This window comes from Rhagoletis zephyria, unplaced genomic scaffold (genome assembly GCF_001687245.7).
Source record: "Rhagoletis zephyria isolate East Lansing unplaced genomic scaffold, Rhagoletis_zephyria_1.1 Rzeph_scaffold_00622, whole genome shotgun sequence".
Lineage (NCBI taxonomy): Eukaryota > Metazoa > Arthropoda > Insecta > Diptera > Tephritidae > Rhagoletis > Rhagoletis zephyria.
In genome coordinates this window covers 167179-181673 of record NW_016157706.1, presented here as the reverse complement: position 1 = coordinate 181673, position 14495 = coordinate 167179, and the positions used below count along the sequence as shown (strand labels likewise).

At 35.5% G+C, this 14495-nt stretch overlaps 1 protein-coding gene across 3 annotated transcripts in view; it reads left to right on the top strand.

Annotated features, from left to right (window-relative positions):
* The first annotated feature begins 8885 nt into the window (after positions 1-8885).
* LOC108360751 (protein still life, isoform SIF type 1-like) overlaps positions 8886-14495 on the top strand; it is a 98496-nt gene continuing 92886 nt past the window's right edge. For all 3 annotated transcript variants that reach the window (XM_017613171.1, XM_017613170.1, XM_017613172.1), the window contains exon 1: positions 8886-12212. The gene's annotated coding sequence lies outside the window, so the exon portion shown is untranslated. The remainder of the gene's footprint in view (positions 12213-14495) is intronic.

Here is a 14495-nt window from a genome sequence, read left to right as displayed (position 1 = left end):
CGGTGACAAGAACTGGTAAAATTTTTTGGTAATAAAATTTCCCGGTTACAAAATCTTCGGTAACGCGCAGAATAGACCTGTTAGTTGCAAAGTCCAAGCCCTCTTTTATTCACCTCGGTGATGAGTGGACTTTTCATCGACATACGGCTGTGTAGCCTAAAAGTCCTTAGCACACTTTGCTTTGTCAAGGGATGAACTGAATCACTGTCTTTCGTATCCAAGCTCCAAGATATTTTTAAAGCGGTTTTTGTTTCAAAGTTTAGAAATGCTCCTAAATGCACTAAGAACATTTCTACACCATTAATATCCCAGTGGGAGGAAGATTAGGAACACCACTGGGAATATAAAACATCAAAAAGTTATAACTTTGTGGATAATATGACTACCTCTATGCTATAATCGATATCAGTCGCATAATTAGGTAAATATTGTGTCAGCAATATTAAGATCTTTCAAAATAGTCCTATAGGGGGTAGAGCCAAGTAGATTCAAATTTTAATGGACTGCATTTGAACAAGAATTGAAATAAAGCTCCGTAATCAAGCCCCTTCCCGCCGAAAAAGTAGACGGTAAGTGCGAGGAACGGTACCTCACAAACGGTTTACTTAGTTCTGTTAAAATCGCTGGGTTTGGGCTTTCGATGCTTCCTCTTCGTAAAAAATTACGTATATGTATATGTAAATATGTATGTATTTATATGAGTATAGCAAAAACAAATAGTGGTAAACATAATTGGAAATCTGCAACTGAGTTTACCAAATCATGCTTTCAAAGGGCTCGTACATGCATACCTACAAATATGTACTTCAATCCCTGACACACATGCGCTCACACACGCGTATTTACACCAAAAACGCAAAATCATTGCGCCGTTCATGTTATGTATTTAAGTTTGTTAAATACAGCCCTAACCACACCTAATGTGGGTGGCAGTGCATGTACACACGTAATATGTAGATATGTAGGTACTTGTGACTAGCGGAAAATCGAATGAGCTGGAAGTTGTTTTGGGAGCTAAAGCATCCCTAACCAAGGATAAGCGGGTATAGGAAACTTTAACACAGTTGTTGCGCTTGTGTATGTATGTATGTATGTGTGTGTGTGTGTATGAACATAACTAATGTGAGGCAGGTGTGGTCGCATCAAAGTTCATTTCACAAAGCACACACACACACACACACACGCACATACACATTGTTTGGGCTTTGGTTGCAAGAATGCATACTGAGGATGTCCTTGTAACGATAAAATGGGGTAAATAGCAAAATGCCTGCCAGTACAGAAAAAGGAGTGGAGCAGAGGAAACCAGAGCACAGAAAAGGGGAAACGCTAAGGGAAGGTGGTGGCGGAAAAATATAGGAAATCTAAAATTAAAATGCGACATGATGTTGCGGCGCTATAATACGCGAAAATTTGCAAGTAGGCATACTCGTTTTCATACCTATATACATATCAATTTGTATAGGCAGGCATGCTATTAAATTTCACAATAGTTAGTGATTAGTAAGTGTTCCTAATTAGGAAGTCCTGCTGATTTAAAGTCACTTGACTTGCGCAAAATTTTCAAAAGGGGTTTAAAAATTCAAGTTTTGTTCCATATTTGAAATTGGGTAATTCTTTCTATAATGTGCATACTGGTAACTAAATTTTGTGTCAATTCAAAACACACCCTTGCGCCTCCCTCATCTCTCTTGGAAGCAGCACGTTGTGAGCATTACAAAGTTAACGTTTGCAAAAAACAGCATAAAGCGAAAAAACCATTGTCTCTCATGCTGAAAAAAGAGAAAGTTCGGAAGCTAAGGAATTAATTTACATTCGTTTTGACACTTGTGGCGCATGCGCTTTACTAACTTTCTCATAGCCGTCAAGTGACACTATAATTCTCTGGATGCTGAGGCACGAGCCACCTTCTTGCCTGAAGACTTTCTGTGCACACGACATTGCACGCGGGTTTATACATATTTACTCAGGTACCCATGTGTGTTTGATTAAATACTTCTACACGTGCATTCGTATTATGTCAAGCTTTTACTAGCATGCCATTATTTGAAATTTTCTATTTGTATTTCGTTTCGGTTTAACAGCGTTAGTATGCACTGGTTCCCTCACAAAATCTACATACCTACACTTCATGTCAAAATTATAAATGCACCACATTTTACAATTTTCAACAACTTAATTTTTTGTTAAATACTTTTGTTTTTAAAAAATAGTTTGTTCTGTGACAGAAAAATTAAATTAACTTTCGTAAGAACTTCGAACTTTTCAACTCGATTTTCTAAAAAGATTTTGAGTATGCCTTTTTGTAGTTAAATTTTAGTACGATAAAGTGCAAATTTTAAGGAGGTAGAACTAACCGTTGAGCGAATGAGCACTACTTTTAATAAAAATAATTTTTAATGAATGTAAAATTTTTTAATTAATTAATTTTAAATTTATTTAAAAACTGAAATATATATGTAATAAAATTAGTTAAAAAATAAAAAATAGTATATTAGCAGACTCGGCTACGTAAGGTTAAGAAATAAAATGACATCACATAAGATGGTACATGGGTTTATCACCCGCACCTACCTAGGAAGACGCGTACAATATTACCTACAGTTGTACTTAAATATGTATGTATGAATGCATTTAGTTCACCCAATATGCCGCTACTACTTACATATGTACATATGTATAAATTGCCACACGGTAAAAAATTTGGGTTTAATTTTTAAACCGCACTGGGACTACTTACTGCCATTTTTAATTTTTTATAGTCTACTTTTTAAACCAGTCAATAGTTTTAAGCAATTTTTAATATGTTCTGGCTTAAATTTTAGTCGAAAAAGTTCGTGGTTTAAAACTCAAACCAAAATGTTTTAATTCTAGTTTTTAGGTTTCATATATAGACAATTTGGTTTAAAATCTAAACCGAAATAGAAAATGTTTGCACACAGCGAAATGTGGTGTTGATTCAAACTCAACATATGTAAGCACATTTACATGCGTGGCTGTAGCCGAGTGTGCAAAGATGCTTGATAAAATTGGTTGCTACCAAGGCTGTCCGGGTTCAACCCCATCAGACGGAGCATGAAATTTAAGATCTTTTTTTTATTCTAAANTTGCACACAGCGAAATGTGGTGTTGATTCAAACTCAACATATGAAAGCACATTTACATGCGTGGCTGTAGTTGAGTGTGCAAAGATGCTTGATAAAATTGGTTGCTACCAAGGCTGTCCGGGTTCAACCCCATCAGACGGAGCATGAAATTTAAGATCTTTTTTTTATTCTAAATTATGAAAATATTTGGGTTAAAATTTAAATCGAACTGTTTAAATTCTAAACCCAACATGGGTGCTCTTTTTTTAGTCTTGGCAGGTTTGTATTTGAAACTGAATTAAGTTTGGTCATATATGTATGTAGTCCAAAAAGTTTAAAATTAAAACCGAAACTTTTAACCGTGCACTGAGCAAAACTACTTGAGAAAAAAGCATTAGTTTAATAGCACGTACACGTGATAGAAGTAAAGCTTCTTAACAAAGCACATGTGTGCGCCCCAAACCCGGCAGAAATCTTAACAAAAATAAACTACGAGACAATCAGACGAATACAGTTGTTTATTGTATCCAGAGTTGGTACCAAGTTGATAAGTTTTTATCATTTCTCATAATTTCCTTTTAATTTCAATTTTTTCGTATACAGAGGATATGATCATTCTTTTTTGCTTTATTCCGTATACGAAAAATTATATGTTTCAATGGACACATCGCTTTGAATACATAATTTAGATTTAGATAATATTTTTAGCAATTTAGTTGGGAAAAATAAAACATTTAGTTTATTGTTTGTATTTTGGTCGGTTTTAAATTGGCTACCCCAAAATAATCGATATCAAATTAAAGACCTCTTTGAGGTAAAATTTTCGAGTGACGAAAGCTGAACTAGAAACACAAATTTATGATATCAATTTCGTAACGAAAATTATACGCATTTTTTAACTGCCTTGGAAACGTACGGAAAATATTTTTTTATTTATGCGGAACGTTGCGAAAATCCGTCTACTGCTAGAAACACAAAATAAATAAAAAACTTTGCAACGATGCGTATGAATAAAAAAGATTTCCCCTACGTTTCCAAGGCAGTTAAAAAATGCGTATAATTTTCGTCACGAAATTGATAACATAAATTTTGTGTTTCTAGTTCAGCTTTCGTCACTCGAAAATTTTACCTCAAAGAGGTGTTTTATTTGATATATCATACGAGTCTTAAACGCCAACAAGATATAAGCGACATTTTTTTTTTAAGTTTAACCTTTGATGCAGAAATGCGTCTAGATGCTTTAGGAACATTTCTGCATCAAATGAAAAGTGTCGCTTACATCTTTTTGGCGGATAGGGCTCGATATGTGAAAAATACGTGCCTGACGGAAAATCCAACTCACGCACGTTCACACCAGCCAAAGTTTCAGTCACGCACGATCACGGACGTTCGTGATTTTTCTCTCAAAACCACTCACGCTCTCGCGTGAATAAGCATGACACGACGTGTCGCGTAAAAAAGCATGTGTTTTCCCCATCTGTATTCGCTACACCCTACACATTTGGATATGCAATTCCAGCTAAATATCAGAAAAATGTACATTGCAATGCTTATGAATAGCCCATAGTTTTTGCAAGCCCACCTGGTCTATCACATCTATCTATATACATATAAAATACGCGAAGACATTTTTGTGCGGCGTAAAAGATCTGCACCGTTCGTTCGATTTTCAAAAATGGTTTGTCAAATTGGCCTGTAGATGTGCAACTGGTTTTGTTTTTTCGAAAGGAGTTGCCACCTGTTAAATAACTAAACTCAAGTTATTTACTAATCAATGCCCTCAGATCCGCACCGTCCGTTCGATTTTCAAAAGTGAGGTACCAAATTAAAGGGCTTAGGGTGTGGATGTTTAAGAAGGATTTACTTTTTAAAAAAAAGTTGCCATCTGTTAAGAAATTGAGCTCGAATTAATTAAAAAGTTAAATCATTTATTAAATATGGTTATCAATCGAAATGGTTTTGAAACGACTTTATAACTCAACTACGTATAGGAGGGTTGCCACATGTTTAAAAAATTCTATTCAATTTTTATTAAAGGCATTTGGTAAGTGAATAAGTACCGCTATATGGGAGTCATGCAAAAGAGGGCTAAGAAGGTAGTAGTTTGAAAATATTTTGAATAGAGTTGCCACCTATTTGAGAATTCTAATTGAACTATTTTTAATATGAAATATTAACGATGGATGTTAAATGAAAGAGCTCCAAGAAATACTTAGTTTGACAATTTTTAAAAATTGTTGATGTTTTTGATGGTTGCCTCAGTTTAGGCTGAACTAAAATTATTTAATTAGTTAAATGAATTACTAACCGATGATTATCAATAGAAATGGGGTTAAAACCCTTTATTTAAGAACTATAAAAATAAATTTGCACTTAATTCATCAGTTACTTGAAATATTTATAACAATGTCAAACGAAAAATATTTAAGGAAATTTTAGTTCGAAAATAATTTTTAAGAAGGTTGCCGCCTGTTTTGAAAGTGGTATTTCGTTTAATTATATATAAGTTACATGAAATTTTAAAGTATGGTTATCAAAAGAACGAGTGTTAAAAAATCTTTAAGTTGAACATTGGTTGTTTGTTTTGTTGAAAAAATTAAGCTCAAATTATTTAATAAGTTAAATGAATTGTCAAAAGATGGATATCAATCGAATTATTCCGATTTATGTCTATACTGTATTTAGGAGAGTTTCCATGTGCTTAAAAAAATTAAATTCAACTTAATTCATCAGTTAATTAAAATATGTATAACAATGCCAGGCAAAAGATTTGTTTAAAAAGTCGAATTTGTTTTACTTATACGAAAGATACATAAATTAAATATCGAAATATTAGTGTCAAACGAAAGAGTTTTAAGGCAACAATAGACTGATAATATTTTTAATTGGAGTTGCCATCTATTTTTTTTTTGATCTCTGCACCGTAATTTCGAGTTCCCAAAATAAGAAGTCAAAATAAAGAACTGGGATTCTACATAGATGTGCACAGGTTTTATTTTTTGAAGTTACAGGGAGATTTGAAATTTGATGAAATGAAAACCGACACCATGCGAGACCTCTCATCACTGAGAAATGGTTTAGATTAATCATTAGGAATATTTTTGGAGGTTTTTGAATAGGCCTTCACCAGTTTAAAAAATTTAATTACACGTTGGCGTTTTGACGCCTTGCGGGTTCACTGGTTAGTCTATATATATAATACGCCAAGGGATTTTTTGTGCAGCTTAAAATATCTGTACCGTTCGTTCGACTTTCAAAAATGGGGTGTCAAATTAAAGCGCATGGCCGGTAGATGTGCAACAAGGTTTTACTTATCGAAAAGAGTTGGCACCTGATAAGAAATTGCATTCAAATAATTTAATAATCAATGCCATCAGATCCACACCGTTCGTTCGATTTTCAAAAGTGAGTGAAAAACAAAACTGACTTCAAGTCTCATATAAAACTTTAGAAGTACTGTTTATTTCTTCATGATCCAATGATCGGATCTACCCCAATTTAGTATGGAACCTCCCCTGACGCACCACAGTGTGCGTATGTAACGTATACGCCCCGTAGCACCATACGTAGTCATCTAATACGTTTACTCGCACGCCCCAAATTAAAAGTCATACTATTTAAAAGTAATTGAATATCAGCATGGGACATTTTTACTCAGTATTCCTTATGCACAAATCCATACATATATTATCTACTTCATGTATGTATATAACAGTTTTAGAATGATTTTCGAGTGTGCCAATAAAATTGTAAAATGGAATTTTAGTTTCTCAAATCATAGTCAGCTTTTAGTCAATGTAATTTTTATTTCATTCGGTGACACACAAGTGTTCAACTCGTGATCTTTGCTCATGCCTATCTACAAAGAAACTTTTCTTAATTTGACTTTTCGATTTTTTATATTTCATTGACCAATTTTCAAGTCTAACATGGTGGGCACAATTGACGCCAAATATTTTAGGCCAATTTTATTTTTCTCACGGGTTATTTTTTGACAGCAGCTAAAGAACTTATTGGACAAAAAAAAAAACAAAGTGGTCAGTTTGTAAAATTTCAATTCTTGTTTTGTTTTATTTTTTTAATAAATTAAATTTTTTACAAATTTCTCATATACCTAGGGTTAGAATTCAAAAAGCATTATTTGCGCTAAACATTCAATTTTACTTTCATAAAAAAAAATACTGTACCTTTGGTTATCTTAAAGATTTTTACCAAAAAAATTAACCAAGTTTAGAAAAATATAACACAAATGAACCGAAAAGCAAAAAATAAAATTTTCAAACTTAAGATTCCAAGCAAGTATTATCAAGTTATTATTTTTTTTTTTTTGCTTTAAATTAACTATTTAAGCTGGTAGCAGCGCTCGTAAAATACCTCAAAAATATTCTAAATGTTCAGTTTAAGGTTTTCGTAAAATTTTTTCGTTTGGTACCCTTATTTTAAACTTCATACGATTCCAAAAAACTAGCGTTGTATTCGCTTCCAAAGACGCGGTTTTGAATAGTTAAACTGTCGCTATAGTATCGTATCGCACCGATCAATTTAATTATCAAACTCGAAAAATTTCCGACACTTATTTGAAAAGCAACCCTTTAACCTTGACCCTTACATTACTGAGCTAATCAAATCGATTAACACAATAGAGCACGACGTTATTTTTGTTTGATCATGTTTGTTTTTTTGCCAAAATATGACACCACTTGAAAAATGTGCATAAATAAAATTATTGGAGTACTTATTCAAAACAATTGCAGCTTTGATCGAATTAACATCGCCGCACATGTACAAACACAAAAAAATCTTCAACAACAATTACAATGCAAACATAATCGCTGCTGCCCTACATTCGTTTGACAAGCCAGTGCTTATCTAAATGTACACGTATGTATGTAGGTATGTATGTGTAACCATGTATAAACGGAAAACAATGGACTCCAACTCGAATAATGAAACAAACGAAAAAAACACACACACACAAAAGTCTAAACGAAAATGATAACACAATGAGCTACTAGAAGTAAAACAAAGAACTTAAATGCATTTTACTTCTGTACATACCATACACCTTGGAACATATGTAGGTATGTATGCGCTTGTATGTCTGTGAAGTATCCTTACTTTTACAATAAAAACGCTGCAAAAAATGACAAGTGACAGTGTTAATAGGAAACAACTTTCACCAGTGAAATAAGTGAAAATATGTGAGGAGTAAATGTGTGAGAAACTAACAGTAAAAGCGCTAAACCAACACCGAACCGATTCATCAACAATTCTACGTTCTCCCTTAGCACGCAGAAAACACTCAAATACTCACATAGCATGCACACAGGTGCATATATGTTTGTATGTACATGGGTAAACACCTACACACATACATTCAAGCGTAAATATTACTGGAGCAGCTGTCGGAATGCTGAACAGCCTGGCTGGCTGGTTGGCGGTGTGTGTGTGTGTGTGAGTGTGTGTTGGCTGGTTGACGTGCAAGTCATGGCATTCATTAAAATGAAACAACAGCAAAATGAGTGCAGTCACTACATACAATAAAAATGTAAACACACGGACCTGTAACTACGCACACCCGCACTGTATGTACATATGGACTTCTTAATGTATGGGTGCATGTTTTGGTAAGTGCGAGTGTATTTTCTGAGAGTTCCTTCAACAAATGCTCTTCGAGCGCCACATGCAATGGCATACGATTCCTCTTTACATGACGGCGAATTCGCAAATCAGCAACTGGACCAAAACTCAGGCCACAGCCAGCCAGATTTGAAGCTGCGGTCAAACAATATCAAAACTTCGGAGCCTTCGGTTGTGTAGCGGTGTTGTTAGGCTTCTAGGCGAAAGCTGAGCTGCCACAGATACCCAAGCAAAATATATATATAAGTGTCTATATGTAAATGTTGTGTGTAGATAAGTAGACGCTGGGCAGTGAAAAAAGTGAAGTGAAAAATAAAATGACCATCTGGATGGTAGAAAAGTAGAATTCAAAAATATATTCATGAATAGTAAAATTATAAAATTGCAAGTTGATGAATTTGCTCTTTCCGGGACATGCATTGGCAGTGTGCTTGAAAAAAGTGCGCCTAGTAGAAAATGCAAATGATGGCTTGGTCTTGGAAGTGTAAACAATAAAGTGAACTGCATAATAACAATTATAACAATGGTCTAAAGCTTCCCTTTCGTGTGCTTATAAAGAATTTCTGCATTTAATTGAAAAATGCAAATTAAGGTGTGGTGATTTATGCAACTTCTACGCCGATTCTCTCATTCCAAAGCAGCTAAATCGCAGCGCAAAGAGGTTGCGAAAGTAGTACCGAAAGAGAATAGAAATACTGTATAAATAAATAAACTAAACAGCGCTTAGTGAAAAGGAGGCAAGTGTTATATGCATAAATAGTGATCATATTGAACAGAGTTTTACAAAGTGAAATCTTCTGTTAAGATATTTTGGTAAAGATATTGTAGAAGCAAGAAAGAGCAAGCGCGCTCTCCATTGAACTACAAACACGTTCAGTTTGAGACCTGAAGTTTCGTTGAGTTTTTGACATTTTACTTGGCCAGTGTTTTGACATTTGCTGACAAATAGTTTGGTGCAAAGTTGAAGGCGAATTCACGCTTTTAATCAGCGACATGTGAGTGTGAAATAAAAAAAAGCATAAAAATCAAATGTTTATATGAACGAGTGTAAAATAGAAATTTTACTAAGGAAATTGCATTAATAACAAAGTGGCAAAGTGACCTAATAAATAACCTGATAACCAAACATAGTCCAACATTAATTTGAAATATTTCGCTCTGCGACGCATTGTTGTATCGATCCACAACATTGTAATCATCATTATCGCCAGCAACATTAACGCGACTTTAACGTCAGAAGCAGCCACCATCGCCGCCTGCCGCCTGCCGCCTGCCTAGTGTCGCACGCCAAGCCACACCGTTAACGTCGCTGCCAACAGCAGCAGCAATCGGCACTAAAGCAACAGTATTTATGTGTTGATGTGTGTGCGTGTGTGTGTGTGATGGGATGCTGATTGCCAGTGCCGAAGCAGCATTTTATCTATGTGTCTGTAACTGTGCTGGTGTGTTTGTGTGAGTAAAAGTGGTGGAAGCATTCGCTGAATTTGCTTTACCGTTCGTCTCAACGCTCAACGTGCGCATTTGTCGTTCAGCAGTCGTGCGTAGCAGCAGTGGGAGTTGAGAGCCAAGTGAAAATAATTCCAAAAATATTGCATACTTTTCAGAGTTATTGTACAGAAAGTGAGTAGGTGAAAAGTTTTGTAGCTAATAAAATTATTAAAAAATGGCAATTTAAAAAGTGCGAAAGTTGGTTAATACAAAGTGCAAGAAAAGTATATGCTGCAAAATATGTGCGAGAAGTGAATTATAACCAAAATAACATAAATTGTAACAGAACACCCCAAAAAAAAGGCTCGGCAAACTTTCGAAAACTTTTTAAAACTATTTTCATGGGATCCGTAGCAGCGGACAACTGCATTGTTGTTTGATATTGTGCTAAAAAGTAGGATTCTTCTAATTTTCCACATTTTCCGGAGCCTTGAACTCATCCAATAAAGCATTGCCTGTGTGAATTCGTGTGCTAAGGTTGAAGGGGAAAATTTAATTTTTACGCAGCAAAATTCGCATATAATATGTAGCAAAATAATCGAAAGACGTGCAAAAAGTGTAAAAATATATACATATTATACAAAGCCAGTCGTTACAAGTTTTCGCATTCGTCGTCGTTTATTCGTGTAACAGCACAACAGCCTGTTTGAACTTACGTACATACATATGTGTATATGTGTGTGTATGTATGTATGTGTCTGCCCAAATGTGAATGTAGCTGTGCGTTTGACTTTTCTCGTTACTAAAGTCTTTTCGTGGCAAACGACCAAGGCAGCGGTTTAGAAAGTGGGAATTGTGAAAAACCAGCTGTAAAAGATTGCGAAAAGTGAAAATATTTCTACGAATTTTTTTGAGCTTCACTTCGAAAATTACACAAAATATGCACGTACATTCACGCACGTATTTACGAAAGCATACGATTTTATCATTGTACACGCTTTTTAAAGGAGAGTCGAGAAGTTTAAGCAAATTTAAAAACTTAAAACCAGTACGACTGTAAGGGAAACAGAGCACAAAAAATAATAGTCGAATTAAAGCAGTCATAAACTAACTATAAAACTATTCTCCTTACAAACAACAATTAAGCACATACTTACATATATTAAAACACAAAACGACATTACAAAGCATTGAAAACACCCAAAACTTCTGCAGTTGTCGCAGTCGAGAGGGAAAATTAGCACAGCAGCAGCGGCACTAACAAATCTTACAATCATAGGTACTTAACGAAACTGCGACTAGAAACGACAAAAACAAAAACGATATAATAAACACAGACTGGCAGCCAGCAGCCAGCAGCCTAACAAGTCAAAGAGAGCGCAAAATTAAGCAGCTGAAACAAGAGAATAAGTATTAGAAGAGTACCTGCAGCCTCCTTGGTTTGAAAAAGTGAACGAAGAAGCTTCGCCGTGAAGCATCCAAGTGGCGCAGTCGCAGTCAAAACGCCTGCATGTTTGAGTGTACGCGAATGTCAAAGTAAACAAACTTTGACAGCTGAGTAGGACAAAGTGAAAACACAACCCATCACAGTCATCTGTAATTAAAGAGTGACATCTGATTGAGCAAATCGAAAATTTTAGCTCGCTTTAAAACTTAAAAGTAAAGTAGACAACAACTGTAGTGTAGCGAAAGTGAAAAGTTACTTATTGGCGTCGAACCGAATCAAAATAAAGCTTAATTAAATTGTGACCTATTTCGCGAAGTTTCTGTACATATCATTTCTTAAACACAGCAGGTGTTGCCAGCAAACTCGAGTTGAACAGATGCATCAATTGGCATTTGCGCTTGTATGCGTAATTTGAGTGTCTAAACTGAACGTCTAACAGAACACTTTCACATCGATCTGGTGAAGCTTTTTTTTCTGGGAAATTTAAGATTTGAAGAAGAGTTCTCTGTAAGAAACAAAAAAAAAACATTCAATAAACTAAGAACATGGGCGCCAAAGAGAGTGTTGAAGCTGCCGCGAAAATGAATGCGGACGGTTGGGGTCACGTAGAGGTATGTAATGGTGTAAATAGTGTAAAGAAAAATATCATGTGTGTTCTTAAATTAAGATTTCAGGTTGGTCACCTGAGACTCATATGAAAAAAGTGCTTAACTAAGTATCACTTAGGTAATATGTAATATCTAGAATCTCGGCAAACTTTTGAGTCTAATATATAATTTTTCTGTTAACTTGTGGCTAGATTGGTGATGAGACCAGTAACCCACCTGGTGACACTGCTAGCATTCGGAAATTTTTAAAGTTCGATAGGTGACAGCCCAAGATTTTTTGCGCATACTTTTGACATAGAACACGTTGACGTCTTACGTTTCGGTATGGAGGCTATGCTCAAATGTTGTAGTTGTAATTATTAGAGCTTCACGAAAACGCTTGATAAAATTCTAAGCCTATTGACAGATTCCTTTTCTTAAGTAACCCATTCGGTTTCCATCGTAGAAACAACCGTAAATATTCTTTCATTCATTCTTTAATCTTTATTTAAAATTAGTACAATAAGACTTACTCTTTTGAAGTACAACAACAATATATGTAACTAAACAGACCTATACAAGCGAGACAAAATTTGAAATTTGAATATTAGAACTCAGCAAATAAAATGTACAAACTAGATAAATACTTAAATATTTGGGTTGTTCATCTACTAGAAGATAAATAGTTATGGAGGGAAGTTTTAAAGTTGCTTTTGTTGAATTTAATTTTGACGGCATGAGGAACACCATTCCAAATACGAATAGCGTTTATGAATAACTTCTGGCAGAATTTATAAAGTTGTATGAAAGCAGAATTAAGTCAGAAAAACGTTCCGACTTTGGAAAAAGAAGTTTGTCATACAGATAACGCGGGGTTCGCGTATGTATAAGTTTATAGAAAAAAATGCAGTTCGTGGCTTTTATGTAGTCTGAGATATCACATCCCAGCAAAGAACACCTCCAAGCGGATATATAATTAGCAAATTTTTTCATTACCACAATGCTCGAAAACCGTTAGAATGATTTTGTTTTCTGTTTTCTTTAATCAAAAACTCGAGTTTTTTCCTTTCGTTTTGTATCTGTAGTTTTGGTTTAACCTTCCACAATCTAATGCAGTCCAAGTGCCACGAAACTCAAAAGCTCAACGGATTAATTCATGCCTTAATCATTGCCCTGAAATGCAAGCATTTCAGTTCCAAAGGCAGTGTGGTCCCGGCACCCGGCTGCAATGCAACTCCACATGGAACCCATGCGAGTTTTACATGCATTTAGGTATTAAACCACAGCCCCCGCGATACTCCCAAAAAGGGACGTATCTCAGTGAACAGACTGGTGTAGTGCTCGCCTGCCAGACTTGCTTGACCAGCTCGAGTCACGCAACCTACTAAACATGCCAGAATACACATGCTCAACCGCACAACTAAGAAGGCCTGCTTTTACCACATATTCACCAATCCACGGTTTACCACAAAGATTTACACCGTGTTTTCAACCATCTATCCACATTTTCCACAGTTCCAACAGTTTTCAACATTTTCATCCAGCTCGTCTCGCTCCTCTCATAAGACTTACTGATCTCGTTTCACCCCGGGGTCCCTAACCCGGAGTGAAAATCGACTTTCAACCCTTGTTCAGGTCGCTTGACTCACCTCATTCATTCTGATCGTCTCGCTACCCTCGCAGGTCCTACTAGCCTTACTGGGGAACAATTTCCAGCCCGGGTGGACAATGGGCATGGAATTGCTCCTTTTCAGGTTTTCTACACCTACTCGAGCAGCTTCGCGAGCCACATTCTTCCTTGCAGACCTTACTAGCTATGTGATTTTACATGTGCATCTGGCCTATCTTTTGGCCATGTTCGTCTCACTGGCTTGGCTTATCTAGCCAACAAACACACTCCAGTTCGCCCGCGGTTCCTTTTCCAATTTTAAAGCACCAAACACTTCGTCATGTTTGAATGTATCCCGATAAAAACGCTAGATTTCCTAAGAGGATATTGACCACCCCTCACTGTGACCAAGCGTAGTACATGCAGGAGCTTTGCCACGTGTTTAAAAAAAAATAGAAAATTGAAATATGGTTTCCAAACAAAAAGGTTATATATCAATCAAAATTGTTTTTAAGAGATTTTATTTCTAAACTACATGCTAAACTATTTTAAAATTTAAATTCAACTTGAATTAAGTATTCTACGTTTAAGATTAGGGGCAGCGGCTTCGATACACTTATTTTGTGCTTGCTGATCAAAGGCTTGTTATGGCCGCTTAAACTTTGAATGCTAATAAAACAAATCTCGGCATGCTGAGC